General features: G+C 40.1%; 1 protein-coding gene across 2 annotated transcripts in view; it reads left to right on the forward strand.

Annotated features, from left to right (window-relative positions):
• Positions 1-19,428, forward strand: part of SOBP (sine oculis binding protein homolog) — a 209,049-nt gene extending 189,621 nt beyond the window's left edge. For both annotated transcript variants that reach the window (XM_070733306.1, XM_070733307.1), the window contains one exon: positions 18,611-19,428. The gene's annotated coding sequence lies outside the window, so the exon portion shown is untranslated. The remainder of the gene's footprint in view (positions 1-18,610) is intronic.
• The last annotated feature ends 8,117 nt before the right edge of the window (positions 19,429-27,545 follow it).

Genomic DNA, 27,545 nt, shown 5'->3' on the forward strand with positions numbered 1-27,545 from the left:
TGGGTTCGCACCGGTTCTATAGAACTGATAGCAAACCACTGGTGATGTCACAGAGCTGGTTCTGTCCCTTTTTTGGAATGTTTTCCTGATTTTTTTCTTCTGCACATGCGCAGAAGTTGAGTTTCTGACACTATGCATGCTCCACTATCTTGTTTATGGCTTTTTTGGGGTAGGGAAATTTTGCAAATTTTGGGCACTGCGCATGCATGGCAGTGCAGTGCAGCCATGCAGTGCAGTGCAGCCATACAGCTCAGGAGGGAGCGGACCGGCAGCGAGGTAAGTTAGAACCCACCCCTGCTTAATCTCACTCCATGAGTTGTTCTTACTTGTACTGGGGTTAAAGTAGTGCTTCCTCTTCAAGCAGCAGTTGAGCAACAACAGGGCAGAGGTGAGGAAGGGAAGGCTGCTTAATAAAGCAGAAGAAAGATTGCTGGCTGTAGGTCTAGTGTTTCAGGTGCAAAATGCTTTTGAGTGTAAGTTTATCACTCTTCTAAACTAGTACCAGAGTTATGCTATTCCAAAACAGGGCTTAAAATATTTGCTTTAAGGTGGGGATCTGCAACCTGTGGGTCGTAGCCCACTAGTGGGCTGTGAGGGGATTGCAACCAGACTGTTGAAACTGTAGGTGAGCATGGGGTTTGCAAACATACACATGCTCAATTCACATGAGCGGTAAGTCATTGTGCATGCCACTCACGAAAATGGAGCTGCATGTGCGCTTACCGGCCACTCAGATGGAATTATCCCTTTTCCCCATCCCTCCGGCCAGTCCGCAAAGCCAGAAACACTGGGGAACTCTGCTTTAAGGTAACTCACAAAACACTTTTGTAAGGCAGTGAGTTTTGATTAAGACAGAACAGAGCTGAACTGGCCATCTGTCAAAACACACCTTATCTGCCAGCCCCAACCCACAGGAAGTGCATGTTTTCTCACTGGCTGATGACATTCAGTGGACGGGCAGAAAACAAAGTCAGGAAAATATACCAGTGTCTACCTTGTATAGCACCTTTGATAACATTGTGCTATGGCCATAAAAGGTTTTGGGAGGTGGGGAAGGAGAACAATTTTTACACTGGAATAATTTTCTGCCAGCAGAATCAAGCACTGATAACTAGCACTTTAAATCAGCTGTGAGGAAGAACCCTGAATTAACTTAACTTTAATGCACTAGCCAGGTTGGAACGCCCACATTCCAACAGGCATTCCTACAAATATGCTAAGGATCTTTCCATGTGATTGTTTTTATACAATTAAGCATTTCTTGTCCACATTCTGCCCAGTATTCTGTTGCCAATATTATAAAGTTTGCAACACTTCAGAAAGTAGAACATTTTGTATTTCAGGGAATGCCGTAATTCCTATAGATTTGTGCATTTGTTTCTGTTATGATTGTTGAGTGTCATGTAGTTATTAAAATTCCACGGATTATTAAAAGTTAACAGAAGTAATAATGATGAATGTTACTTAAGTGATATTCACATCCTAGCCAATTTTAAAAAATAGGATTTTAATGTAGTCCCCTTTGAGAGAGATGGGCAGCTATATAATTTGGATAAATGAACAAATAAATCAGTTTTTTTTAAACTAACAGTAAAGAATAACAAGCTACTTTAAAGTAATTATTCCACTTTCTGCCTGGTTCTGCAGCAAACACAAAAAAGTGGATACCCTTGTCAATCAAATGCCTCACCTTCTAACATAAATTATTACATCTATTGACTGTTCATAATGAAGCTAAGGTAGAGGAGAGGTGAATTGGATAAATAATTTGACTGATCCCATGTACAAGTAGTCCTCAACTTAGAACAGTTCATTTAGTGACCCTTCAAAGTTGCAACTGAATGCTGAGAAAAATGAGCTATGACCTTTTTTATTTTATTCATTCATTCATTCATTCATTCATTCATTCATTCATTTCTCAACAAGTGCAAGGAAACAGGACACATGGAAAAAATGGCACAAATAAATGGATATAAAGAAGCAAAACATAGCCATAAACACATAAAATGAGTACATACAACTGGGTACAGTAGGACAGGGACAGTAGGTACACTGGTGCACTTCTGCACAGCCCCCTAGGGTAGAAGGTATGGGGGTTAGAAAAACTAAGAACAGGATTAGTTAAAGTGTTCCAGACATTTACTACACTATTGCAGAAGTCGTATTTTCTGCAATCAAGATTAAAGTGGGGTACATTTAGTTTGTATCTATTGACAGCCCTAGTGTTATTGAAGCAAAGTAGTTGTTAACAGGTAGGACATTAAGGTAGATGATCTTATGTACTAAGCTTAGGTTGGAATGTAGGTGGTGTAGTTCAAGGTTATCCAGGCCTAAAATGTCAAGTCTAGTGGAATAAGGAATTTTATTGTGAGCGGAGGAGTTGAGTACTCTTCTTGTAAAATATCTCTGGACCCTCTCTAATATATTAATGTATTAATGAAATACAGTGTGGGTTCCAGGTAGGTGAACAGTATTCAAGGATAGGTCTGGCAAAGTGTTTGTATGTCCTAGTTAGAAGTATAACGTTACCGGAGAGAAAACTTCGTAAAATAAAGTTGACAACTCTTAATGCCTTTTTAGCAATGTTGTTACAATGAGCTCTGGGGCTTAGCTCTTTTGAAATTAGTACATCAAGGTCCTTGACAGAGTTTGGGTCACCTTTTAGATCATTTCCTTCCAGCTTGCATTTGATATTCTGATTTTTATTGCCAATATGCAAGACTAAGCACTTATTAGCCGAGATTTAGGGTTGCCAATTGTTTGACCATTTAAATACATAATATAGGTCATTTTGTAGGGTAGTAGACTTATCTGTGGTGTAAAATAGTTTTACATTGTCAGCAAAGAGGATGTAGCTGCTTACAATATGATCACAAAGGTAATTTATATACAGTAGTACCTCTAGATACGAGCTGCTCCACATGCGAGTATTCCAAGTTACGAGCCACGATGCGAGCGAAATTTCTGTTCGACACCTGTAGCTCAAATTCGGGATATGAGCCGAGCTTCCACTAGGTGTCGCAAGAATCTCCTTGCTTCCAGTTATCTCGGCGCGAAAAACAAAGTCTAAAGGCATTCATTCGAGATGCGAGTTGATCGACTTGCGAGCTCGGGTCTTGAACGAATTAAACTCATATGTCAAGGTACCACTGTATAGTAGAAAGAGTGTTGATCCTAGAAAGCTGCCTTGGGGAACACCACTATTAACTAGTGCTGGGTTTGATATAGCGTTTCCAATTTTAACTATTTTTTGCCTGTTTGATGGGAATGCAACTATCCATTTGTGCAAGGATCTAGAAATGCTGTAAGAACTTAGCTTTAACAGATGTTTCTAATGTACCATAGAATCAAAGGCTTTGCAAAAATCTATGTAGATTGCATCTATTGCTTTATCCTGATCAAGTTGAGAGGTCCAAATGTTTTTGCAATGTATGAGATGCAGATTACTATATAATCCTGATTAAAAATCTATAATTAACCAGTCACAGCAACATACATGCATATAATTCATACGATTTGGCCATGATAATTGTTAATTCATGGCCCCCAGGCCTGTCGGTAAAGCCAAGTCTACGTGGCCTTGCAGAAGGCCAGTTAGGGTGGGAAGAGTACGGACATGGGGGGGGGGAGTTGATTCCATTTGGAGTCTCTGAACACTCTTCAAGGGTAGCCCCATGCTCTGTGTTATATAATTCTTTTGTTGTTGTTGTTAAATAATTCTATGCCCCAGCTTTCAATTATTGTTTCCCAACTCTGTGCCTCCCCTACATAGCCGCCCCGAGTCTTCGGAGAGGGGCAGCATACAAATCTAATAAATAATAATAATAATAATAATAATAATAATAATAATAATAATAATAATAATAATTCCTAAGAATCTTGTTTTTCAAACCGTTGCTGATTATGTTACATTCCCCTTCTTCATTTTCTCACAGGAGCAATCTCTCTAGCATTTTTGTGTGTAGGATGCGGTCTAAAGTACTATGGTGTTTCTCAAGTATTTCTTCTCTTATAAACTTTTTCCTTCAAGCTTTGTCTTTTTGTGTCTCTCACTCATTTTACATCAGTCCCTTTTTTTGACTCTGAGCTTTCTTGACTTTCTTCCCACTTATCCCGTAATGTGACTATTTTTTTCTAATCACCTTCTCTGTCCCTCACAGAAGCTAAAATAAAAATTTACAATTTAGAGTGATATCATATATGTGTTTATTAAAATGCAGGGATTCTTCCACTGCCCCTATTTTATATCAACAAACTTGGAACCATCACCAATCCAATTTTGTCACTTTTATCAGGTCAGCCAGAATCTTTTAAACTCATATTTATCTATGTTTTCCTTATTTTATATTTATATTGCCCAGAATCATCAAGGAGTCAAGTTGTTTTGGGATTGGATAAATAAAGAGTGTTCAATATGCTTTTAAGTTCTTTTTATTAAACATATGCTGAATCATATTTAATCAGGTAGCATGGAAAATGTATTAAACTTTTAAATATTGTAGTTGTATAGTTGGAATGGATCAATACTGATGCTGAAATATTTGAGCATTCAAATATTTGGTCCCAGATGCTCCATGGATCTGTGGTATTTGATTAACTTCACTTTGAAGTTTTGGTTAAAAGCTACTGCAACAGGGAAAAAGCAGCATGTATTTGCAATGCCAATGTAAATTTTGTTGCTATTCTATTTATGTTTATTTCCCATCTATTAATCATATAAAGAAAGGGGGAAAATGATTGTTTTGGGTTTTTCTGAAACATACACAGGAAGAAACCCGAATATGCCAAGACCTTCATTCAAATGTATGTATGTATGTATGTATGTATGTATGTATGTATGTATGTATGTATGTATATGTATATGTATATGTATATGTATATATATGTATGTATGTATCAAATGTTTTTAGCTGAAATTTTAAAATTAAGGGAGACTAGGAGGGCACCATTTCGGCCTTGTTCTGGTCTCATCAGCTAGCCACACCCTTCCTTACTGGGATTCGATCTGGCATTAAAACACACACACACACACACACACACACACACACATATATATATGTTTTTTTATGTTGGATCATCCTGGTATATTGAAGGAACGTCACAGCTCCTTTAGTTTTACCACTTTTTGCTCACTTTTTATGGCTAAAATCCTATCCAAATCTATTTAATTCACTCTATTGAATTTGATGGGGTTTATTTCTGAGTAAATCTGTTTAGGACTAAAATATTTTTCCATTACAATCCATTGTGCCACCTACATCTATTTATTTGATAGTGGCTTAGTATGTTGTGTGAATTCTTATTACTTTTGAATTAAAATCCTGAGCAAGGAAAGTGTGCAAATCATTGCTACTGATCAGATAGATCGGATAGGTAGGTAGGTAGATGAGAGAGAGAGAGAGAGAGATAGTAAACAGTAGGTAGGTAGGTAGGTAGATGAAAGATAGAGAGAGAGAGAGAGAGAGAGAGAGAGAGATAGACAGATAGAAAGAAATGCAATAGTGTTCCATGAGCTTTAGTGTATAGTCATTCTGGCCACATGACTACAGAAGCATCTTCAGACAATGCTTGTTCCCTTGGCTAAGAAACGGAGATGATTACCCTAGAGCTGCGCTTGACTGGGTAGGAGAAACTGTTGTCTTTTACCTTTTATAAACAGAAAAAGAGACTACAAGACAGACAGATATGGGGCAGGAGAACAGACTGAGCAAGCATGAGTGAAAGGTGAATTTCAGCAGACATCTGAAGCTTTTAAAATTATATAATAATATAAAATTATATAAAAAAATAATAAAGATAGAACATTTTGAATCCTTAGATAAGGAACAAGTGAGTAGATTCTTAGTTATGGCAGAATTCGAAACTATTTTATCCCTGCATTTAAGGCAAGAATATGCAAACCAACCCCGCTTATAGCACTGGTTTAGAAAGTGCATATCCTCAATCTTGTGCTTTACAAAATTAATGAGGAATACAACTACAGTGGTACCTCTACCTAAGAACGCCTCTACTTATGAACTTTTCTAGATAACAACCAGGTGTCCAAGATTTTTTTTGCCTCTTCTGAAGAACCATTTTACAAAACCGAGCTTCCGAAACTGTAACCAGAAAAAGGCAGGGAGAAGCCTCTGTTGGGCCTCTCTAGGAATCTCCGGGGAGGAAACAGGACCTCTACCTCCCTGTGGTTTTCCCAATGGCATACATTATTTGCTTTTACATTGATTCCAATGGGAAAAATTGCTTCTTCTTGCAAGCTTTTCTACTTAAGAACCTGGTCACGGAATGAATTAAGTTCGTAAGTAGAGGTACCACTGTACATATAGCAGACAAGATGGCTGCTTGTTAGGGACAATTAATGGAAAGGAGAAGCATTCTAAATGTTATATGTTAAAACTAAATTTCTATCCTTTCAAATGGAGAATTAAATTTTCATTATGACTATGAGCTATACCCATAGAGTGAAACTTCCTTGGTCTAAAATCAAACTTGCCCTCTTTCTCTTTTCAATCAGTTTCAGTTTCACTGAATATTTAACACATATGTCTTTTGCTTTCACTATTTAAAAAGGTGTAGCTATAATTCAACATTAATTACTTTTGCTAATTACTTTAATTCTAAATTAGTTAGAATTTTGGAATTCAAAAAAATATAGTGAGTTAAAATCCCATCATAGATATTTTGTGGGGATGATTGAAACTATATTCCAATCTGCAAATCATCAAATAAATTTATGCTTTAATGTCTTCATAACTTGACCAGGTTCAACTCCTGTTCGGTCAGTAGAACTCACCTGGTGATTTTAGGCTAGTTATATTTGGCTCAACCCAAAAACCAGGATTTTTGTAAGCCACTGTGAGCTTGCCTGAGCTGCCTTGAACTCTCAAAAAGGCGGGGGTAAAAATGAATTAAATAATAGTAAATTTTGTACTAGATTGGAGCCTTATTGTTCGATTCCACTGTGCATTGTCTATTAGGTACCATGTAGGAACTGTTGTGCCCCTTGTGAAAGGTGTTTGTGGCTGGAAATATATTTATGCACCAGAAAAGGAATGAAAAAGGTAAATATGAAAATTCTACAAGCCTGGAAAAACACCTGAATTTTATGTCCTAGCAAAAAATCTGTTTATTTAACTCAATGAAAATCAGGTGCTAACTTCCCATTGCATAAGTATTCTACAGTATTAGGTCTCTTTCTTGGTATCCATGGATTTATTTCCCCAAATACTTCTTGGTATTTGAAAGAATGACATTTGAGTTTAACAATGTCTCCATCTGTAAGAATATCCACCCAACAGCTGGCTTAGTTTTTCCAGTGTTGCTAAAATGTTTCTAAAGTTTAAGCCAATGTACAATAATAAATTTCTAAGACAAAAAGAGCAAACTGTTTATTTTTTTTTTTTTAAAAATCTCTATGTTTAATGTCCACCTCAATTAAATTTGAACTTCCAATCTTTGTTTTGAAAACTCAGTGTGTAACATAATTATGTGTGTAACATAATTATTTGATTTGGAAGTATACATGTTGAACTATTTGTGTAGTATAAAATAATGCAAAACAATTAGATTTGCAGTTCTGCAGTTAACCAACATTACCCTATTTATGCTATTAATTTTGAGTCATTTTAAGCAATTTCTGAGAATCTTTCCGAAGTGTAAAACTTGCCTTTGATACTATCTCCTGCATGCTGGTATGAATGCTACATTTTGTACGGCTTAATTGAGCTGCTATTTAAAGATCTTTCCCCAAAGATGTCATCCCTTTGTCTAGGACCGTGATGGCGAACCTATGGCACATGTGCCACAGGTTGCACACAGAACTATATCGGAGGGCACTCAAGAGGTTGCCCTAGGTCCACTGCAGTGCATGTCTGCGCTGGCCAGCTGATTTTCCGCCTTGGGAAAGGCCATTTTGCCCCTCAGACGCTTCTAAAAAAAACACCCAATGGACAAACCGGAAGTTCAGAAAAACGTACTTCCAGTTTGCTCTTGTGCTGTTTCTTGCACTCCAGGGCTTCAGGAAGCTTCCCTGAACCTTCCAGAGTACAAACAACAGCACAATGGCAAACCAGAAGTGCATTTTTCTAAACTTCCGGTTTGCCTGTTTGGCCGGTTTTTTACATCCCACGCTTCAGTGAGGCCTGTGCGCATGCAAGGCGACAGAGAGGGGATTATGTGCATGCACATGAGCAGTGTAGGGCAGTGTTTTTCAACCAGTGTGCCGTGGCACACTAGTGTGCCGTGAGACATGGTCAGGTGTGCCGCGAAGCTCAGAGAGAGAAAGAACACAAGAGAGAAAGAAAGAGAGAGAGAGAGAGGGAGAGAGAGAGAAAGCAAGAGAGAAAGAAAGCAAGAGAGAGAAAAAACAAGAGAGAGAGAAAGAAAGAGAGAGAGAGAAAGAAAGAGAGAGAGAAAGAAAGAGAGAAAGAAAGAAAGAAAGAGAGAGAAAGAGAGGGAGGGAAGGTGGGAGAGAGAAAGACATAGAGAGGTAGGGAGGTAGAGAGGGTGGGAGAAAGAGAGCAAAAAAGAGAGGAAGGAAGGAAGAGAGAAAGAAAGAGGGATGGAGAGAGAGAGAAAAAAGAATTGAGATAAAGAGGAAGAGAGAGAAATAGAGCGAAAGGGAGGAAGAGAGAGAAAAAAAATTTGTCCAAACTTTTTTTAGCCGTTCCCCCCCCCTCAACACTCAATGTGCCCCAGGGTTTTGTAAATGTAAAAAAAGTGCCATGGCTCAAAAAAGGTTGAAAATCACTGGTGTAGGGGATGCGCATGCATGGGGGGGAGAGAAGGGCTGCTGGCATGTGCACGCATGCTACCACACACACACATACCCATTTGCCATGCGAACCAAAAAAGGTTCGTCATCACTGGTCTAGGACATTTTGAAAAGCATAGGATATGATCAGTTATGCATAAGGATGCATAGTATGCTGATGGCAATTTTGAGTATGTGTGTGTGTGTATCTGTCTGTCTATCTGTCCTCGAGACTGTCTTTGAGTCAATATTGACTCCTGCCAACTACCTGAACAAGTCTCTGCACTTACATTGGCAAGATTTTATATTGCCACCGCCTCCTTCCTTGGGATAAGAGGCCCAAGGGCACTCAGTTGATTTCATGCCTAAAGCCATCTTAGAATGCATTTCTAGCCTGGAACCAACTATTACACCAAACTGCAGTTTCATAAATAGCTACATTCTTCTTTTACTCACAATATCTATTTTTAGTGCACCTTCATGACCAAGTGGAAGTCCCATTGCACAGGCTAACCACAATTTACTAACTCCTAACTTAAAACATGCATTGCTGATAAAAATGGAAGCCTGAAACCTGATTTCCCCAGTACAGTGTCCTCCAGAGATGTCGAACATCAACCATTATTGGGGCTGATATTTAACACATGTGGATGGCCCAGGATTGCATAAAAACTGTTCTAAAATGTACTGTACTAAAATGTAGAAGCAGTACAGGTATAGGCCAGTACAAGAACAATATGATTCTGTTCATGAAAGACAATGACAATGCACTTATAAACAACTTATTACAAGAAGGTAATAAGATTCGCCAAGATTCTTAGTCAAAGCCAGTTTTGTATAGTAGTTAAAACATCACGCTAGAAATGGAGGGGTGGGGTTGAGTTCTACTCTCACTTTATGGACAATTCAACTGGGTGACCTTGAGCCAATCTCTCTCCTTCCCTCCTTCTCTCTCTCTCTCTCCCTCTCTCTTTCTCTCCTTCCCTTCCTCAAAAGGAGGCAATGGTAAATAACTTAGGAAAACTTCTCAACAAAACTGCAGGGACTTGTCCGGAGAACTGCTAAGAGTCAACACTGACTTAAAAGCACACCCACCAACCTCCACACAATATTCTTATTAAGCCTAGTAGCACAAAAATACTGTAATTCTCCATCCTGGAGTGGAACCAGCCTTCAGAATGGGTTATCCTCAACCAATCATCTGGAGGATCGAATCAGTCATTTGCATTACTGCTAAGATCCGCTCTGTAGAACCCCAGATATGACTTGATCCTTCAGGGGATAGGTCAAGGTTAATTTTACTCCCTGAAATCTTTATCTTTCTTTCCATTTTTTAACCTTAAACTCTATACTTTTTAGGGCTAGGAAGCCAACTTTTTCCTTCCCTCATTTGCCAGAGAAAGAAATACAGCTGAGAGGCAAAACAACAGGAATGGAGCAATTCCTAAGGTACTGGGGAAGCCCCCCTTAACTCCCCCCCTTTCATGTTCCCAGCGGAGAGTGACAAGGGGAGCCCGAATAGAGATCTTTCGTATTTCCCGTGTTCAGGCCACAAGCAAGCCCCAGAAGCAGATGAGAGAAGCCGGTTGCCACTGAGTCTTCTTGCAATGGCTGCACAGCTGTAGTCCCCTCAAGACAGGCTGTTCCCCTGTCTCCCGACGCCTTCAGCTCACCCACAAGCTGAAACAAAAGAACAAAGACAAGACATCTGGCCACTACCTCCTGAGCTTGTTCAGAAGCTGGACCTGAGTGGAGGGGGAAAGGAGAGGAGCACAAAAAGAAGCTTTGTTTCCCTGGCAACATAGTGATGCAGAGAGCTTCCAGGACTTTGGGGACGGCTTCACAGGCAAACACAATACCACACCCTCTTCTCCACAAGGCTATGTATGTCTCTTAGGGGGCAGCCATATTGGAGGACAGGGAGCTGCCATATTGGAAGAGGACCTAGAAATCTTCTTGGGCAAAGTGTCCAAGGATAAATGACTTCAGAGAGCCAGAAACAAGGCCAGAGGTGGATATCATCTCTATCCCGAAGCTATCGGTGGAGGCAGTAGAAAACTAGTAGGCATCTCCTGCAGCTGGTCCCTTCATCCCCATCACAGGACAAAAGATATTTTCATGTGGCCTCTAACCTTTCTGATTTGCTTTCTGTGCCGGTAGTAGATATTCCAATAAGAGCCTTACGCTCATCCACATCGATTCCAGGAGAGGCAGATGAGGTGCTGAAGCTGGAAGACAAGCTCATAGAGCAGGCTCTGGTTAAGATACACCAGTCAGCAGCATGGGCCATTAAATCGGCAGCCACTTCTTCCTTCTTTGCATGTGTGGCCTTCTTGTGACTGAGTCAAATCCAGAAGCATATGCTTTTTTCCAATGTCAGAGCACAGCAGGACTTCAACAGGATCTGGCAGACTACACTCTCCAACCATCCTGCTTTGCAGCCATGGCTACGTCTTCTTCTGTAGTGGCCAAGCACCTGCAATGGCTCAAGTGATGGCAAGCACACTCGCAACACAAGTGAATCACTGTTTAGAGAAGCATTGTACCTATTTCTGGTGGAGACCAGTGACAAACAAAAGATCCTCCCAGTGGTGACAAGAAAAGGGATGCCAAGGGTATCTTCTTATGACCGTCGGCCCTTTCTAGTCACTGATCAGGGCTTCTCCTCTTTCCAGGCCCTAAGTCAATATTCCTCCTGTCAGAGAACCTCAGACATGGAGCCAGGGGGAAGCAGTTCTGTAAGCACCACGAGGGACCTCTTCAACCAGGCCCTTCTGAAAGGGCATATGGTAATTCCCTCCGATTTCCAATCGGAGGCAGGCTGACCAAATGTTGGGCAGCCTGGGAAGGGTCCGTAGAGAATTTCTGGGTACGAGAAACCATATGCAGGGACCTCATGTTGGATTTTTCATCACCACCACCCGACTTCTTCATACGCTGCTCTATTTCTCAGATCCCATCTAAAGGCCATTTGATGGAGGAGGCTATTCGGCATCAGAGCCATCCAGCCGATCCCCAAGAACCAGAGGGGGCAAGGTTTCTACTCTGTACTCTTTGTGGTTCCTAAGACATTGGGGCCTGGAGAGTGATTTTAGACCTCAAAAGGCTAAATCGTTACTTAGTTTATAAGAGATTCAAGTTGCATTCTCTCCCCTCCATTCTCGCCCTGATCCATTGGGATGACTTCACAGCATCATTAGATCTCACGGAGGCATACCTTCAGGTCCTGATCTTCAAGCCACACAGGAGATTTCTCATTTTTGTTACAGTCAGGACCATTTCCAATACAGAGCCCTCGCATTTGGTCTTTCCTCAGCCCTCAGGGTATCCACCAAGATCATGTCAGCATTAGCAGCCCACCCACACACCATAGTGCTGTGCATTCACTGTTACCTGGATGACATCCTAGTGTATACGCCCTCCAGAGAACTAGGCCAACAGCACCTTGGCATTACCATAGCTTGCCTCCAGAGACACAACTTCTCCATTAACTTGGAAAAGAGCCATCTCTCCCCCAATACTTCCATCCAGCATCGAGGAACAGTTATTGATTCAATAGAGGGCAAGGTTTACTTTTCTTCTGACAGGCAGAATCACATCAGATAGATGATCAATCAGGTATTGGAGGAACAGAAGTCCTCCTTGGACACCCTTTCTTCTTTTGAGGGGAAGATGATCTCATGTATAAACATCACACTTTGGGCTGGGCCAGGGAATTCCAATGGTTCTTGCTTCCCTTCCCAAAAATGGGACAGGGTAAAGCTCACATCAAAGTTCGCCTCTCCCTGCAGATATGCAGATCTCTCTCCTGGTGGATTTCCTCAGCTATTTCCTTGGGAAGCTTCTTTTGAACCCCTACCAGAATGGTAGTGACAACAGATGTCACTCTAATGGTCTGGGGAGCTCACTGTCAGGCGTCCAGGGTTAGGGGTCACCTCAAGAAGCTTCATACTCAATCAACTGGTTAGAGCTGAGAGCTGTCTACCTGGCCCTCAAACATTTTTGGATCATTGCAGGATCCATGCCCATAACATCTCCACAAAAGCACACATCAACCAGCAGGGGTGGACCCATTCCAGGTCCCTTCAGTCAGAAGCTAGGAAGATGGGGCTGTGGGCAGAGAAACATCTCCTCTCAGCTATGTCTGAATGGATCAGGTAGTGTGGTGATTCCATCCAGGCCTATTTCTTCAGATCTCCTAGAGATTGGGAACCCCTCTCATCGACCTCTTTGCAACCCAAAAGAACACTCATCTACCAAGGTACTTCTCCCGCTTTCCCTTTCCAGGAGAAGAACAGGTGAATGTCCTCTGGAGTCCATGGCCCCAGGGCATCATATATGCTTTCCCCCCACTTCCAGTGATACCACAGCTCATTCAGAAGCTTCTGTCAGAACAGGGAGAGCTCATACTCGTGGCATCGTTTTGGCCTCGGCGGGCCTGGTTTGCAGACCTCCAAGCGCTCTCAGTCGCATAATCATGGCGATTCCCTCATTCAATGGACATGCTCACTTAGAAAGCCCTACAGAAGTGATGGTGAACCTTTTTATCCTTGGGTGCGGAACAAGTGTGGGCATACACTATCGCGCATGTGCAAGTGCCCACACCCATAATTCAACCCCCCCCTCCAATTTGGAAGAAAATACATCAGGGCAAGAAGAGACAAGAGCAGAAACTAACAAAGGAATTTGATGTAGAAAACAAAATACACTAAATGTTAGTAGCAGATAGTGCGGATTAAAAATGCTTAGAGATAAGCTATGTACTGCTTTCTCCATGGCTTCCACATTCTTATTTTCCCCTATATAATATTTCTCTCAATTTTAGCGATATGTCATTTATTTCATTTTATAGGGAAGAGACGTAAATGGTTATTCAAAAACAGTCTTCAATAAAAATGTTGAATGCATTCAGATTTTGAGAATAGAATTCATACAAATATACAGTGACATCCCTTCTACTGCCAAAGTATATGTGGGTTTGAACATGCTGCCTGTTTTATGATTATTTCAGCGAAACCTCTCTAAGATTTTGCTCTGAGCCCATTTGTGTTCCAAAGGAGCCAAGCAAATTATCATCGTTGTTGTTGTTCATTTACAGTGTTATTCAAAAAGAATGAACTGATTTTGTGATGCAATATTTTATTAAGGAAAAGTTCCGTATTTTTCAGAGTATAAAACGCACCTTAGATTTTGGAGGAGAAAATAGGGGAAAGAATCTGCTTACCAGATATCCATCTGGTTAGCAGCCTTAGTCTGGTCAGTTTCAGCACATTATTTTATCCTCTGGTTAGGACTTTAAAAAAACCTTACTTGGAGAGAGTAACAGTGAAAGATCTTACAAGCCGGTAAGAACTAGGAACATTGTTAGCACCTGGTTAGGGCTGGAAAGAAAACTTTTCGGAGCAAGTAGAACAATTAAAAAAACCTACAAAGCAGGGCTTGGAAAACATTATTCACAGAGAGTAACAGTGAAAGAGCTTGCAAGTGGGTAAGAGCTGGGAACATCATTAGCACCTGGTTAGGGCTGGAAAAAAACTTGCTTGGAGCAAGTTAGAGTAATGAAAAAAACTCTGCAAAGACTTAGTGCAACATTCTTTACAGACAGTAACAATGAAAGAACCTGCAAGAAAAAAACTGGGAAGATTGTTAGCACCTAGTTAGGGCTGGGGGGAAAAAGCTTCCAAAAAGCCGCATTCAGAGTATAAGATGCACCTGAATTTTCAGCCTCTTTTACGGGAAAAAAGGGTGCATTTTATACTATGAAAAATATGGTAATTCAAAACTCCAGCCTAGTCACAAGTATTCTACTCACGATCAACCTTTATTTCCTGTCTTACAAGTGTTCAATGTAGCCACCACTTGCAGCACGGGCAACATCAATGTGGTAAGAGAATTCCTCCCAGGTGTGTATCGGCATATCATAATCCACTGAGTTGCTCGCTGCTGTTATTTGATGTTGACATGATGTTGAATCATAGAGATTGGGTAGCGGTGGAACATAAACAAGAAAAAAAATCATAGTTAGGTCTGGGGATCTCACAGGCCAAGCACAAAGAGCAAGATCCTGGGGCCCCTTCCAACCAGTGCAATGCAGAACTCCTTTTCCTGAGGACTCACCATTCTGAGGGTAAATAAACAATTGAACATTGCCAGAAGAATGGCACAATTCAATTCAATTCAATTTATTAGATTTGTATGCCGCCCCTCTCTGAAGACTTGGGGTGGCGGCACAACTACATGGCCCCTGTGGCAGCCATTCAAAACTTAGATAATTCCTCTTTCAAATGGTCACTGGCTCATTACATGACAATGCTTGAGAAATGAAGCAACGCGTTATAAAATCGGTTCATTCTTTTTGAATAACCCTGTACTGTGACTAGTCAGCTAAATTAGAGTCATTTAAAAATAATAGTGGATTGTTTGTTTATACCAATATTTTCCCAATAGGCAAAACTTTCCTGTTATTGTAGTGGAACTCTGACAACATTGGCTATGAATAATAAGCTCATAATATTAATTGTCTTGGTTGGTGGAACATTGAATCAAGGGTGATCTTCAATGGGCTTAGAAGCTAAATGGGGTTTGACCTGGTTAATAATTAGTGGGATTCTTTCATGAATTTGAAGGCTGTATTGAAGATTGGGCAGGGGGAGGAGAATCCTGAAACAGGACAAAACTAGCTACAGTGATACCTTGTCTTACAAACTTAATTGGTTCCGGGACGAGGTTCTTAAGGTGAAAAGTTTGTAAGACGAAACAATGTTTCCCATAGGAATCAATGGAAAAGTGATTAATGCGTGCAAGCTCAAAATTCACCCCTTTTGCCAGCCGAAGCACCCATTTTTGCGCTGCTGGGATTCCCATGAGGCTCCCATCCATGGGAAACCCCACCTCTGGACTTCTGTGTTTTTGCAATGCTGCAGGGGAATCCCAGTAGGGGAATCCCAGCATCACAAAAACGAGTGCTTCGCTGGCAATAGAAGTCCGTGAAATCGCAGCATCACAAAAACACCGAAGTCCTCGAAACCCCACCTCCGGACCTCTGTGGTTTTGTGATGCTGTGATTTCACTGAGGCTCCCCTCGCTGGGAAACCCCACCTCCGGACTTCCGTTGCCAGTGAAGCACCAGTTTTTGCGCTGCTGGGATTCCCCTGCTGGGATTCCTCTGCAGCATCATAAAAACACGGAAGTCTGGAGATGGGGTTTCCCATGGAGGGGAGCCTCAGGGGAATCCCAGCAGCACAAAAACGGGTGCTTCGCTGGCAACGGAAGTCCGGAGGTGGGGCATCCCAACGGCGGTGGTAGGTTTGTAAGGTGAAAATAGTTTGTAAGAGAAGGCAAAAAAATCTTAAACCCCGGGTTTGTATCTCGACAAGTTTGTATGATGAGGCGTTTGTAAGATGAGGTATCACTGTACTTCTATATATTTCTGCCAAGAAACCTATACGGCTGTGATTGATAAAGTCACCAGGAATGAAGCTCAACTTGGATACTCTACATTTTTTATTATTCATTCTATTCTATTCTAAAATATGTTGCTTAATATACTGAAAAGGTGGCATTTTTATGTATAAACCAGTGAAATTGTAGAGTAACTCTGAAATGGAGTGCTTGCAGACAAGATGTCCATATTGTGTCTGATCCAAAATAAATTCTCAAGATATTTCAGGAGCATGTGAGATTGAAGGTGCAAACAGGATTCTCCAGTTGTGCCAACTTTTTCAGTCAATTACGCTAAAAAGCAAAACTGGAAATATAAGGTTGTTTTAAGCAAATATACAGAGTTTTTCTCCGGGGCTTTGTGAATTATGTGATTGCACCTACTATAGAGTAGAGCGAATTATCAGTGGTCGTCCCCAGTTATCAGGGCATTGAATAAACACAGAAACTGAGATATTTTGAATGTATCTCTTAAGAAATATTAACAAACTAAATTACAAGGGATATATCATTTTTAAAAATGGAAAACTATTAGAGACTGTTCAAGTTTCTGTGCAACTTAAGACACTGTTGATGTGAACCCCTATTGAGGGGGAAGGGGAAAGTACTGCCTATAATGCTGCAATCAACATTACTCCAATTTCACATGACATGTTCATACAGGAATATGAATTGCTCTATCATAATATGGGTTTCTGATATTTCAGAATCCAGATACAATGCCTAAATAGTTCTGAAACCCACAAGACATTCTTTCTCATACAAGCGCTGACCCTTGATAAATTAAAATGCCAGGTAATAGGATAATATAGGACCTTCTGTTCCAAGTACCTCTTCCATCAATTCCACCATGGAATTATGGCACATAGTTAGTTATTAGGAAGAAACACAGTCATTTGCTTATGTTGATTAGCTTGCTTAGTTTCTCTGCTCTTGGATTTTTCCACCTGAACTATGAAATTATTCAGTTAGGCCATGTAAGGAAACAGGTTTAACTGTTTTTCCTTCCTCTCATGTAGGAAATAAATGGGATTAACTAATTCCTGAATTTCAGATAGGAGGCTTATTAGTCCATTTATTTCTAAGCCAAATTTCTCCACACACACACACAAAAACACCCACCAACACCCACCCACCCACACACATCATATAATATAAGAATCTGAGAATATCATGATTTGAATTGACAATGTTATAACAGCAATAGCACCTCGTAGACTTATATACAGCTTCACAGTGCTTTACAACCCTCTCTAAGTGGTTTAAAGAGTCAGCATATTGTCTCCAACAATCTGGATTCTCATTTTACCAACATTGAAAGGTTTGAAGGCTGAGTCAACTTTGAACCATTCAGAATTGAACTCCTGGAGTGAGCAGTAAGTTAACCTGCAGTACTGCATCCTAACCACTGCGTCACCACAGCTCTTTTAATGATGAAATAATGGTGGAATCGGTATCCAAGTCGAGGGGCTAGGTTTTTCAGACAAGTGGAAAGTGATGTGATATCAGTGTCCATAGAGGATATTTTCATTTCTCTATTGTCTCTAGTCCAGAAGTTTTATATGTTTCAGTGCTTGATCTCAGATGAAAGACAAGCTCAGGAAATGAGCCACAGGAAGAGTTATTTAACACACCAACCAAAATTTGAGTTATAATCTCTTTTCTTTATATTATTAAATGGAAACAGAATATTTGAGCCTCAAACCACTGACCGCTCTAGAAGTTTGAAAGTTTTGCCGAGCAATGATTCCAAGGAAATTCTGTAATGAGTTGGATTTTTATGAAGAAGAATTTAGTAATGGTATTGCAAAAGTTCTTTGAAGATTAGGGTTCCATATACATTAATGCATGGATGTCAAACTCACAGGGTCATGTTACCTTCACCTGACATCTTGTGGCATTTTTCCCATTTGGGGAGCTGGGGTAGGCCCGGCAGCTGCCAATCTGACACCTTTGCAGGAATGTAAATTAAGCCAAACTGTACCGTTTTCTAATTGTTCTATTTATTCTGCATGTTTTCTGTCCTTAATCTTCTATTTTCTCTACTCCTGAAAGAACCTTAAGGTTAGGACTGAGTATTCTCATTATGTCAAACACAATACAGTAGTACCTCTAGATACAAGCTGCTCCACATGTGAGTATTCCAAGAGACGAGCCACGAGGGGAGAGAAATTTCTTTTCGATACCCGAGCTCAAATTCGGGATACGAGCCGAGCGTCCACTAGGTGGCGCAAGAATCCTTGCTTCTGGTTATCTCGGCAGGGAAAAACAAAGGCTAAAGCCATTTGTTCCAGATACGAGTTGTTCAACATTCAAGCTCCCTCCTGGAACGAATTAAACTCATATCTAGAGGTACCACTGTACTGCACTGAATCGTTACAATGTAGTGTAGATACTGACATGTCTGTTTTATTGTTGCAGGAATGCTGATATTGGCAGGGTACCTTGCATGGAGAAAGGGAACAGAGCAATCAGTGCTACTTTTGCCAGACAACACCAGCTGGTCTACTCACCACCATATCTGGTCGGAAATCGAGAAAACAAAGCCATTTCCCATCACTATTTCTCTCAGAGGGAAGGCTCAAACCCTAGGGTGCCTTTGGGTCAGAAGACTGTAAGCACATCACGGACCCCTCAAAAGTACTCTCAGCATTCCGATGAACACGCCCCCTTCTCCCTAGACCTTTGGTTGTTTTGCCGATGGGAGGATTTCCCTCTGACTCTAAAGCCACATGGACCAATGTATGTACTTTTCCTCCCCCCTCCCATAGACTTCAAGGTTCAAATATTTGAAGTTGGACGATGAAATGGATCCCCCCCCCCCCCAAAAAAAAAACCTGCTGTGGTTTTGCTGCTACATGAAGAATTGTGATTTGCATTGTATGGTTTTGGACCTATTCGCGTTGTAATGGAAGGTGGTTGAAGGGGCTATACTGGAGTATTGACACTTCAGAGGTCATCTTTATTTCCTACCCACGATGCACTTTTAAATGAAGAGTTATTAGAATATTTTATTGGCTAATATACTTTTTCTGTGTTATTTTTTACAAAGGCCACCTTTATCCTTTTTAATTGCCATATTTTCAGTGTTACACTTTTTCTGGATTTTAATTTTAATTTTAATTTTTTTTAAAAAAAAAATTTTTTTATTTGACAGATGTAAGAAGCAGCATGAATAGTTTATACTGTGGTTTTTCAAGAGACTGAATGCCAAGAGAACTCAGTAAATGTTTATTCCTCTCGGTTTTCTCTTTCAATTCCCCTAAAATAGCACCCCTTTTGGGAACAGAGCAAGAGTGTTGAACTAAAGACCAAAAAAAAAAAAAAAAAAGGACGAAACCCCTCAAGGTGTAAAACTATCCGGGGGAAATATTTGCTGGGTGTTATGAAAGACTTGGATGAAATTTCAACCCCGATGGTTTTGCAGTGATCCAGGATGCCAGTGAGACAATCTCTCCAGATGTAAAGCTCTTTCATGATAATTGTAAAGGTATGGCCAAGCCAATGAAAACACGGGGGTAAAGTGAGAAGCAAGTCCCCATCATTTAGTTTCACTATTTGCTTTCTCCTGCCATGGTTAAAAGAAATGTGCAATCTGATTCTCAGTTGGTGGGTGGAGGATAACAGGGTAGGATTCACTTGTGTGCACTTGTATAGTGGTAGCCAAGAATCCAAAAGTACACTAGAGCACTGATTTGGTAAAACAATTGGGAAGTAGTATCCCATTTTGGACGGAAGGCTAAGGGGGGGGGGGAATACCTTCAAATCACCTTGTGATTCAGTGTAACTGTTTACTAACTTGAATAAAGCAATTGTTCACAGAATAGTGATCAGAGTGCACCTTCACTATAAGGCTATTGTGCTTAGCAAAAGGGGAAAAACATGTGGGAAGATTGTGATTCGAAGAGCTTGGCAGGCAGGGTCTTAAATTAAAGCCAATCAAATCAGAACTTTGTAGCGATGGTGCACTGATGGTACTTTGTACATACTGTATTTCTATATATATTTTTTCCTTTGTACAGATTCACTTAAGTCAAGCTACTGTTTTACAGGGGCTCCTTATTTATTAGGTCTGTGAAAGGCTTGGAAAATTACACCCAATAAGCAAATTCACTTTGATTAAAAAAAAAAACAAATACAAGAAAAAAATAGATGTGTGGGATGGAGGGCCAGAGGGTCAGTGGATGAGCTGATGAAACCCATGGATTCTCAAAACCCTAACGAAGACAAATTTCTATGGAAAATGCGAAGCATTTTTAAGGTGCTTCTTGTTGTTCTTTTTTCTTCTCCCTGACTGGTATCAGATTTAATAAAACAAAATAAATCTCCAAGTAAAAATGTACTTAATTTTGCTGTTGTTTCCTTTATATGTTTTTTCCCTTCAAATTAGGTTAAAGGTTAAAGCTACCACCTTACAGGCAGATCGCCCAGGTTCAAATCTCGGTACGGTATGTCTAGCTAATGTGTTCTGCCACGTGTTTCAACCGCCCGTAATTACAGGGTAATTAGTCCAGGAAGACACACACTACACGATAAAAGGAAAAACCAAAAGTTTTTATAAACAGAAAAACAGAAACAGCTCCCTTTTTAAATGTCAAAGGGATTTTCTGGTACACACAAGGCACATAGAAACATAGAAACATAGGCACAGGTTAAATGCAGTCCAATTGCTCACCCAATAACTGGGAAATTGAGTCCAATTCTAAAGTCCAGAGAGTCCACACACACAATCCTGAACAGCACAAAAACCACGATCTTGACAAAACAATGAATCAGATAAACTGCCATGAGACTAAAACACCAGGTTGCACTTTTATCTGTAGCACTAATTACAGCAGCCCCACCCAACACAGGTGGCCTCATTTTCTCTTGTAATAATCCTTCAGTTGTTGTCTCCTATGCATCACTCTATGCATGCGTGGATGTGTCATTAATTCTTGTTCAGAATCCAAGGATGATACAGATGATTGATCTCCTCCTGGGCTGTCTGCCAAACTCCCCTCTTCCCTGTCACTCACACTTCCTTGGTCAGAGGAGGCTTCGTCGGCAGATTCCATCGGGAGCAAAACAGGCCTGCGGCATGTGGATGTTTCCCCCACATCCACCTGCACATTCCTTGGGGCAGGAGCTGGGCCAGAGCTAACCACAACATAATGAGACCAAAATAGATTGAAATAGATCTATACTAATCTCCCTTCCTTTTCATTATCAGCAAAAATATGTTACACAAACATACACACACTCACACACAAATACTGTATGTTTTACACACACTTACACACCGAGACACATACACACACATATATATCAGAGCACAAATCTCTTTATTTATTTCAGGAAGTCCACAGATAAAACCAATATGGTAAAAGTTAGTGTTAAATGAAACCTTTAACAAAAGGATTTGAGCGGGGTGATAAAGATGAAAAATAAGCTTGGCCCCTAGTAAATAGAAGGATTGAATTGTCTGCCTTAATTTGCCAATGTGAAATCCAATGTTAAAATGATTACTTCATTGTCTGACAGCTATTTGACTTTTTTCCGCTCACCTTTTGGTGACCTTTTATCAATAAATGCTAACAATTCCTCATGTAACATATTCACCCAATGATGCATATGATAGATTTTTACATCATTCCTGAAGATATTTGCTTTGTATCCTAATAATTATTTTTAAGGAATCTGACAGATGGCCATGCTGCTTTCTTTATGGACTAATTTTCTGATGAATCCTATAAAAAAGCCCTTATTGCTGAATGCATAATGCTAACCATAAGGCAGAGTAATCTTATGAAATATAACAGCAAAGAAAAGTGTGAATTAAGTATAGGAATAATATCTTTCCGTATTATTATGGTTCGTCATATACTCAGCCAGATGTTTAGACTGCATTTGGCATTTTTATCCACCTATCAAGTTCGTCCCGAAACCTGGGAATAGGCTGGTGTTGTTTGATGGTGTTAAAGGTATTGTTGCAAAATGTAAACTGTTCCAAGTCAAGCTGCCTTTTTGCAATTCACTGATGGTGATTTTGTGGAGCTCCAGATGTTTTGGGATTGCATTGCATCCAAGACACTTAATACTATTGGTAGTACCTTTGATTTATTTTGCCACAATTGTTCTATTACTTCTTGCAAGTCTTTGCATTTTGTGATTTTTCTCCATTTCTTTCTCTTCTATTCTGCTGTCTCTAGCTACTGTCACATCCACTATCCAGAATTTTTTGGAGACAGCAGAAGAGAAGATAAAATCACACAATAGATGATGATGATGACAACGATTATTATTATTCATCTAATGAATTGGTTTTGAAGACTCCTAGCACCGAATCCACATCTTTATTCCTGGAAATTCTTCTTAAGACCATTTTCTCTTTGTTCAAAAAGCATTTGATAGCAAATTGGTGTCTATTAAAATAAAGTACTTTGTGTCTTGATGTCCTTAGCATTGCCATGAGTAATGTACATTGTATCCCCTACCCCAGTGTGCAAAGGTGGGCTACTGCCCAGGAGGGGGGGATACAGTGGAGTAGCAAAAATGGAGCCCCACCCCAGAGCACCCAATTTCACTGAAAGATGTTGAAAGAAAATTCAGCGCATCCTGCACAAGCCATGGCCACTGTGGTAGTAAAAATTTTGGTACCCCTTCACTGCCAGTGTGACACCTGACAAGAGGAAATTTAAGTTGCAAATAATAATAATAATTAATAATAATAATAATAATTTATTGGATTTGTATGCCACCCCTCTCCGTAGACTCTGGGTGGCTAACAACAATAATAAAAACAACATGTACAATCCACTAATAAAAAACAACTAAAACCCCCATTATAAAACAAAACATACACACAAACATACCATGCATAACTTGTAATGGTCTATGGGGAAGGAATATCTCAACTCCCCCATGCCTGGTGGTACAAGCGAGTCTTGAGTAGTTTACGAAAGACAGGGAGGGTGGGGGCAGTTCTAATCTCCGGGGGGAGTTGGTTCCAGAGGGCCGGGGCCGCCACAGAGAAAGCTCTTCCCCTGGGGCCCACCAAACGACATTGTTTAGTCGACGGGACCAGGAGAAGGCCAACTCTGTGGGACCTTATTGGTCACTGGGATTCGTGCGGTAGTAGGCGGTTCCGGAGATAATCTGGTCCAAAGCCATGTAGGGCTTTAAAGGTCATGACCAACACTTTGAATTGTGACCGGAAACTGATCGGCAGCCAATGCAAGCCACGGAGTGTTGAAGAAACGTGGGCGAATCTTGGAAGTCCCACGATGGCTCTCGCGGCTGCGTTCTGCATGATCTGAAGTTTCCGAAATGCTAGACAAAGGCAAACCATCTTAGCTATTTTGACTTGGATGTACACATGCATTTATGTATATTTTTAAGAGCTCATAGAAAGAGAAATTAACAAAGATCTTCTCTGTACAGCTTTGTATTCCCTTGCTATGAAAAGGAAGTGGGAGTCAAGAATTAAAAGTTTTTTATAAAATAAAGTTTTATAAAATAATTATTATAAAATAAAGTGGAGTCCCCTCTGAACAAAAATCTGATTATATCTTTTAAATATATTTACATTCTCATAGATAAAATGAGAAAACTTAAGAACATACCATCTTATTCAGTTTTACTTTAAGTAAATTGTTAGTAAAATCTTATTGTGGGCGTCATTGCTTCTTCCATGTATATTTCTGGACAGCTTGGAAACTGGAAATATCTGCTGCCTGGTGTTCTTTTAAGACAGTTAGGTTGCCCCTAATCTTGGTCTTTCAGTTCCTGAGCCCTGGAATGATATATTGATAGTTGTTAGCTCATTATAACTTTCACTAAGTATGCACAGTATTTCATGCAGTTGGCTCCAGTCTTACTTCTTTGCCTGGGCCTTAAAGGGAAACACCAGTTTGTCCATCTGCCAAAAAGGAAATTCTGGAACAGGAAAGATAAAGGTCAACACTCTGGCCTTATTCATTGGCTAAGAAAGTAAAACTGCTGGAAGCAAACCAGAGAAGTTACTGTATTTTTCTGAGTATAAGGCACATCTTTTTCCTCCCTAAAAGAGGCTGATAATTTGGGTGCATCTTATATTCTGAATGTACCTCCCCCCACCAGCCCTAACTAGCTGCTAATGGTCTTCCCAGCTCTTATCTCGCAAGCTCTTTATTGTTTCTCTCTGCGAAGAATGTTTTCCAAGCCCTAAGTCTTTGCAGGGTTTTTTCATTGCCCTAACTTGCTCCAAAGAAGTTTCTTTCCAGCCCTAACCAGGTGCTAACAATGATCCCAGCTCTTACCCGCTTGCAAGATCTTTCATTGTTACTCTTTGCGAAGAATGTTTTCCAAGCCCCAAGTCTTCGCAGGGTTTTTCCCTTTGCTCTACTTGCTCCGAATGTTTCTTTCCAGGTGTTAATGATGTTCCCAGCTCTTACTGGCTTGCAAGCTCTTTCACTGTTACTCTCTCTAAATAAAGTTTTTTTTAAGCCCTAACCAGGGGATAAAATAATGTGCTGAAGCTGACTAGACTAAGGATGCTAGCCAGATGAATACCTGGTAAACTGATTATTTTCTCTATTTTTCTCCCCAAAATTTAAGGTGCATCTTATACTCCAGTGCATCTTATACACTCCAAAAAATATGGTATCTCAGGCTCCAATATTTGTGTCCCTTTCGCCTCTCTGGTCCCTTTACTTTCACATTTTAACTGATTTGTTTAATGCATATGTGGCAAAAATAGTAGCCAAGGTAAAATATTAATATTAAAAGACGGGCATTCGACACTCAAAGCCTCAACAAATCAGAAAGATGTGCCTTGTAGCAGTCTTTTGTCTTACATTGTCTGCTCCACCCACAAGTTTGTTACTTTAAGCATAAAGTCAGGTTTAGGCATTAAAATCTCAGCGTTGGTTTTATATTCCTACCTGCATGTTGGAGAGAGAATATTTATGACCGGAATGAAAGTTGACGCAAAAATTGGCAAAGCCCAAAAGCCTTTGTATGTCATTAATATTGAGTGGGTGGCTGCATGTTTCAAGCCAAAATAGATTGTACTTTAGTTAGATCCATCTGCAATTCTTTTGAGGAAAGTGATATTCCAAATACTCAAAGGCAGATCAAAGTCACATTTCTGTAGATTAGGTAGAGTTGTAGTGAAAAGGACACTGCAAGACTGACTAACAACTGTTTCATGTGGATAGCGTGGTCCTTACCGGAAATATTGTCCAAATAAAGTACAAAAAAGAAGATCAAATGCTTATGGAAAATATTCATAAAATGCAAAAAGATTATGTATGCAAACATGAGCATTTGGATTGGCTTCAGAAGGCTTATACACTTACCAAGTTGGGGATGAATAGAATAATCCCTAAATTAAAAACAATAATCCTTAAATAATCATAGGTGCCTCTGAAACATGGGGCAACCAAGGTTCCAGTTTTTATAGCTTTGTGAAAGTTTGCCAAAGGGGATACTAATCTAAGATTTTAAGGATTAAAAGCAAATAAATCAGCACACCTTGAATAGTACATTAAAATAGAGTGAAAGCCACTGCAGCACTCACATTATAGATGTTATATGACATTCATGTCATTGGAGTGGTAAAAAGATTAGCAATCATTTCCAGAGCAATCTGTGGCGATAGAATGTATCTTATCAAAAGAGACAAATATTTTCATCCTTGGGTTAGAAAAGTAGGAGAAAGAAAAGGAATAGTTTTGAATGACATAGAGTACCTGTAGATTTCTGTCTCACGTTTAGAGTAGAGTAGAATAGAATAGAATAGAATAGAATTCTTTATTGGCCAAGTATGACTTCTCACACACGGAATTTGTCTTTGGTTCATATGCTCTCAGTGTACATTAAAAAAAAAGATACATTTGTCAAGAATCATGAAGTACAACACTTAATGATTGTCACAGGGGTCAAATAAACAATGAGGAAACAATAATAATAAAAATCTTAATGATACAACAAGCAACAAGTTACAGTCATACGATCACACATGACTTTTCTTGCCACTTTGTTAAGTGAATCACCATAATTGTTGAGTTAGTAACAGAGTCGTTAAGTGAATCTGGCTTCCCCATTGACTTTACTTGTCAGAAGATCACAAAAGGTGATCAAATGACTCTGGGACATTGACTCATAAATATGAGTCAATTGTCAAGCATCTGAATTTTGATCATATGACCATGGAAATGCTGTGAGCCACCCCGAGTATACGGAGAGGGGCAGCATACAAATCTAATAAGTAAGTAAGTAAGTAAGTAAGTAAGTAAATAAATAAATAAATAAATAAATAAATAAATAAATAAATACTGTAAGATTCATAAGTGAGAAAGCTGGTCATAAGTGCTGTTTTTTCATTGTTGTAAGTTCGAATGGTCATTAAACAAGCGGTTGTAAGTCAAGGACTACCTGTACAACATGCTGAAATAGTCTATCCTGCTAGTAATATCTTGGTACCACTGTCAAGCCTTCCCACTCCTGAGTGGACACAACTGAATACCAGCTGAAACTGGGCAAAGGACATCCAACAGCACATCCAACAGCAGTTGTAAGCATCGGACTATACCCAAGTTATGGCTCTAGCCCAGTGGTGAAATCTTTCCTACCAGTTCGGACATGTGAACCCTTTTCCACCCCCACTCCACTCACGCACATGCTTTTTCACCCTCTGCGCATAGGCAGAATGCTGTGCACATGTGCAGAGGGTTAAAGAGACAAAATGGCGGGGTCCAGGCGGATGGACAGAGCTCAGGGGTGGGTTCTAACTTATCTCGACACCAGTTCACTTCCTCCCACGGCACGTGGGCACACGTGCATTGCACACTGTGTAGCTATGCTGTGCAAGCGCATCCAAAAACCAAGCTTTTGTACATGTGCAGAAGCAAAAAAGAGCAAAAAACAAGATGGTGTGCCCCCTGTTTTAGATCTAGCAAGTTCCCTACAGCCCCCTGGGAGCCAAAAGGGGTATGTTTTTTTTAAAAATATTTTTGTATTGATTTTAAAATATAAAACACATATACAACATACAACAAGTGCTCAGTGATTTGTGCCCACCACCAGACAACATTCACACCCCTCCACCAAAATGGGGGCATATCTTATATATACCATTTTAACTCAAGAGCAATATATCTATTTACATATTATAAAGTGATTCCAATTTATTCCTTGTAGCTTGGTTTGGGATTCTACTAACCATATATCCTCTTACCTTGTCCTAGCGTCCCATCAGTTCTCGCAAATCAGTTTCATTAGTCGAGTTCATCCTTTTGTCCATAATCTCAAATTGAATATGATCCACCATGTAGCGATACCAATTTTGTATTGTCATTTTTGTCGCATCCTTCCAACCTAAGATTTACCGCCT

The sequence above is a fragment of the Erythrolamprus reginae genome, chromosome 1 (assembly GCF_031021105.1).
Source record: "Erythrolamprus reginae isolate rEryReg1 chromosome 1, rEryReg1.hap1, whole genome shotgun sequence".
NCBI classification, from domain to species: domain Eukaryota; kingdom Metazoa; phylum Chordata; class Lepidosauria; order Squamata; family Dipsadidae; genus Erythrolamprus; species Erythrolamprus reginae.